At 38.5% G+C, this 4,546-nt stretch overlaps 1 pseudogene; it reads right to left on the reverse strand.

Annotated features, from left to right (window-relative positions):
• Positions 1-2,964: 2,964 nt before the first annotated feature.
• LOC111746527 overlaps positions 2,965-4,546 on the reverse strand; it is a 4,132-nt pseudogene continuing 2,550 nt past the window's right edge.

The raw sequence follows: 4,546 nt of genomic DNA on the forward strand, positions 1-4,546 counted from the left end.
CTTCAGGGAGGGTCCAGCTGATTCTAATGCCTGGGATGGAGCCGAACCCACTGGTGAGAGAGCAAGAGGCTCCTGATACAGGAAAAGAGGATTTCAAGGCAGGAGGCGGGTGTGCCAACTCTACGCAGTCAGCAGATTTTAATAAATGCTTACTGACTGGTCAGCTCTCATGTGATCATTTGACAATTCTGAGCACCAGCAATGGGAAAAGTCCATGCTGGGTGATTTAGGGTCCTGGCCATGTGCCTGGTATCCCTTCTGGAATTGCCTGAACTTTGGTTTCCTGCAGACATGTGAGGACTTGTGCCACAGTTTAGTACGCCAGAGCCAAAGGTAACTTGGGACCCAGGCTCATGCTCACTGACCCTCTTGGGGAGGCATGGGGGCTCCTCAGAGTGGGACGACCTCTGCTCTCAGGTCACAGCTCCCAGGGAAGGGTCACAACTCCTCACTCTGACTGGAGCTTCTCAAGGCAAGGCAGGGTCTCCTCAGACTAGACTTTCCAGAGTATAGTTGTGTCTGCCTCATCAGACTAACTTACTTTTCAGAGAAGGCCCATGTCTCTCCCTTTAGACCTTTTCCAAAGCATGGCTGGGTTTTTCCTCTCAGGTCAAAGCCATGTGTCTTAGCTCATATCAGTTTCCTCACTGTGTAGCCTTCTCTATTTCCTCATCTATTAAGTAGGGAAATTCATATCTGTGTCATAAAGTTTCTATGGTTGGAAGAAGATGGGAGGAAAACAGCATAATGTCACAATAATCACTGCCTAATTAAAAATTACTATATCCATACAATGGAATATTATTTGGCAATAAAAAGAAATAAAATACTGATACATGATACAACATGTATGAATCTTGAACACACTATATTAAATAACAAAAGATCACATATCACAACAATGATTCCATTTATATAAAATATCCAAGATAGATAATCTATAAAGACAGAAAGTAGATTAATAGTTGCCTAGGGCTAGGGGTGGTAGTGGCGAGGATTAGGGAATAAGGGCTAACAGGATCAGGGCTTCCTTTGGGGGTAATAACAATATTGTAAAATTAATTTTGGTGATAGATATACAACTCTGTGAATATACTGAAAGCCATGAAAATTTGTACTTAAATGGGTGAATTATATCTCAAAAAAACTTTAAAGAAAAAAACAGTACACATGCAAAGACAGAAAATACAGCCCATTACCAAGAAAAAAAAAATCAATGAAATAGATTTAAAAAATGACAAAGATAATCAAATTAACTGACAAGACTTATAAAACAGCTATTATAAATGTGTTCAGGATTATAAAGAAAAATTAAACATAATGAGAAGAATAGTAGACATAATAGAGAACACAATGGAACTTTTAGAGCTGAATTATGTCTGAAATGAAAGATCCATTGAATGAGCTTAACTGCAGATTAGAGGGGGAAAAATTATTTTAAAAAATTAACAGAGCCTTGAAGACCTATAGAACATTAATCCATCTAACACAATAATTGGAGTACCAGAGGGTGAAGAAATAAGGGCTGAATTGTTTTCAAATTTCAGATTTGATGAAAACCATAAACCCAAAGATCCAAGAAGCTCAAACAATCCCAAGAAGAATAAATACAAAGAAAACCAAATCAAAGCACATTATAATCAAGTTGCCGAAAACCAATAATAAAGAGAAAATCTTAAAAGCAGCCAGAGGGAAAATGACACATATGTAGAGGGAATAAAGATATGAATGACTGCTGACTTCTTGTCAGAAACAATGAAAGCTAAAGGACAATAAAATTACATCTTTAGAGTTGCTAACACATTCAACCTAGAATTATTTATTCAATGAAAAAGCCTTCCAAAAGAATTTTTTTTTTAATTCTCAGGCTGAAAGAAAAAGACATGTAAACATGATATACAAGACAATGGAGAGCACTAGAAATGGCAAATAACCTACATAGAAGTACAATGTATAACTACACAAAGGATGGAAGTGGAAGATACTATTGTAAGGTTCTTATATCATTCATAAAGTGTTAAATATACTTTAAAGGTAGATTCTGATAAGTTAAAGATTCAAGGAATAAATTCTAGGCAATCTCTCTCTCTCTCTCTCTCTCTCTCTCTCTCTCTCTCTCTCTCTCACACACACACACACACACACACACACACGCAAACTAGCTAATAGAGCAAAAGTAATAAAAATGGAGGACAAAACCAAAATAGAAAATCTCACTCTGAAAGAAGAAAGAGAAAGGCAAAAATGAAAAGAGCTAAGGGAATAAACAAAAATAAATAGCAAGATGGTAGCATTAAACCCAAGCATATCATGCTGCATCTAGCCACAGGGAGTAACAGGGACTGAATTTGTCCTCCCACCTTACCAAGTAGAGAACCAAACAAAAGATATGACACAGCAGTTGTCTGACATGGACAAGAGGCAGTACTGAAATATGATCTTTAAGAGATGAGAAACAAGGTAAACTCTTAAAACCTGGAAAATTTCCCAGATATTAGGAAATTAATATACTTTAAAATAATCTGTGGGTTAAATAAAAACTGTATGCGAAGTTAGAAAGTATTTTGAAGTAAATGGAAATGAAAATACAATACACCAACATTTATGGGATGCAGCTCTAAGCAGTGCCTCAAGGGAAATCTATAACTTTTTTTTTTTGGTTGTTTTTCTTGTTAAAATTTATTTTAATGGGTCTCAAAATTCTGTGACAGATCTTTGGTCAAGTGGTTTCCATTACAAAGTACTGATTTTTAAAACTAATAAATTTTTAAAAACTTGCCACACACCAAAAAAACCAAATGGTCCACAAAACATTCTCCTTTCCTTCTAAAGGTTTTTACAATGCATTGTAATCATTAACCAGTCTTGTACTATTAAATTTAAATGGCCAATTGAGACAAACAGTTCTGAGATGATTCTTTCACCACTAATTAAGACTGTGGTGGTAGGTATTGGGGATAATATTTATTTAGCTTTCTGAGCTTTCTGGGCAGATTTGATGACTTTGCCAGCTCCAGTTGCCTTCTTGTCCACTGCTTTGGTGACATCTCAAGTCACGAACAGCAAAATGGACCAGAGGAGGACAGTCAGAGCAGCTTTCAACACACATGGGCGTACCAGGAACCCTATCAACGATGGCAGCGTCACCAGATTTCAAAAACTTTGGGCGACCTTCCAGCTTTCTCCCAGAATGATGATCAATCTCCTTCAGCTCAGCAAATTTGCAAGCAATGTGAGCTGTGTGACAATCCAGCACAGGTGTATACCTGGGACTGATTTGACCTGGATGGTTCAGGATAATCACCTGAGCCTCTGAAGCCAGCAACTTCCATTGATGAGTAATTTTTGTTAGCACTATTCACAGTGTCATGATGAATACCTTCGACAGACGCATTCTTGACATGTAAGCCCACATTATCCCCAGGGTTAGCTTTACTCAAAGCTTCATGGTACATTTCAACAGATTTTACTTTAGTTGTAACATTTACTGGAGCAAAGATGACCATCATGCCAGGTTTGAGAACACCAGTCTCCATTCGGCCCACAAAGACAGTACCAATACCATCAATTTTGTAAACTTCCTGGAGGGGCAGACACAAAGGCTTCTTAGTTGAACAAGTTAGTGGCAGGATGCAATCCAGAGCTTCAAGCAGTGTGGTTACACTGGGATTGCCATCTTTATGGGTAACTCTCCAACCCTTGAACCAAGGTATGTTAGCACTTTGCTCCAGCACGTTGTCACATTCCAACCAGAAAATGGCTCAAATGCTACTGTGTCAGGGTTGTAGCCAGTGTTCTTAATGTAGGTGCTGACTTCCTTAATGATTTCCTTGTATGTCTTCTGGCTGTAGGGCGGCTCAATGGAATTCATTTTTTTAAACCAACAATTAGTTGTTTCACACCCAGTGTGTAAGCCAGAAGGGCATGCTCATGGGTCTGCCCATTCTTGGAGACATATGCTTCAAATTCACTAACACCAGCAGCAACAATCAGCACAACACAGTCAGCCTTAGATATGCCTATAATCATGTTTTTTTTTTTTATAAATTCTCTGTGTCCTAGGCACTAATGATGGTCACACGATACTTGCTGGTCTTGAATTTCCGTGGAGAGATATCAATGGTGATATCATGCTTATATTCAGCTTTCAGTTTATCCCAGGCATACTTTTTTTTTTTTTTAAGGCAAGACAACCCTTGGTTGACCTCATAGATTGCAAGGACCTTGTCAGCTTACAATCCCTTATTTTTTAATTTTTATACCTATAGCACCTGGCCTTCCTAGGTGGTCTCCCATCCAAGTATTAACCAGGCCTGACCCTGAGATGAGATGGGATCGGGCTTGTTCAGGGTAGCAGGGCCGTAGACAACCCAGGCATACCTGAAGGAGCCCTTTTCCATCTCAGCAGCCTCCTTCTCAAATTTTTCGAAAATTCTTTTGTTGATCCCATCACATTTGTAGATCAGATGACCAGTAGTGGTAGACTTGCTGTAATCTACATATCCAGTGATAACAATGTTGATATGAGTCTTTCTCTTTCTTATTT

Source organism: Pteropus vampyrus, unplaced genomic scaffold (assembly GCF_000151845.1).
Source record: "Pteropus vampyrus isolate Shadow unplaced genomic scaffold, Pvam_2.0 Scaffold193, whole genome shotgun sequence".
NCBI classification, from domain to species: Eukaryota; Metazoa; Chordata; class Mammalia; order Chiroptera; family Pteropodidae; genus Pteropus; species Pteropus vampyrus.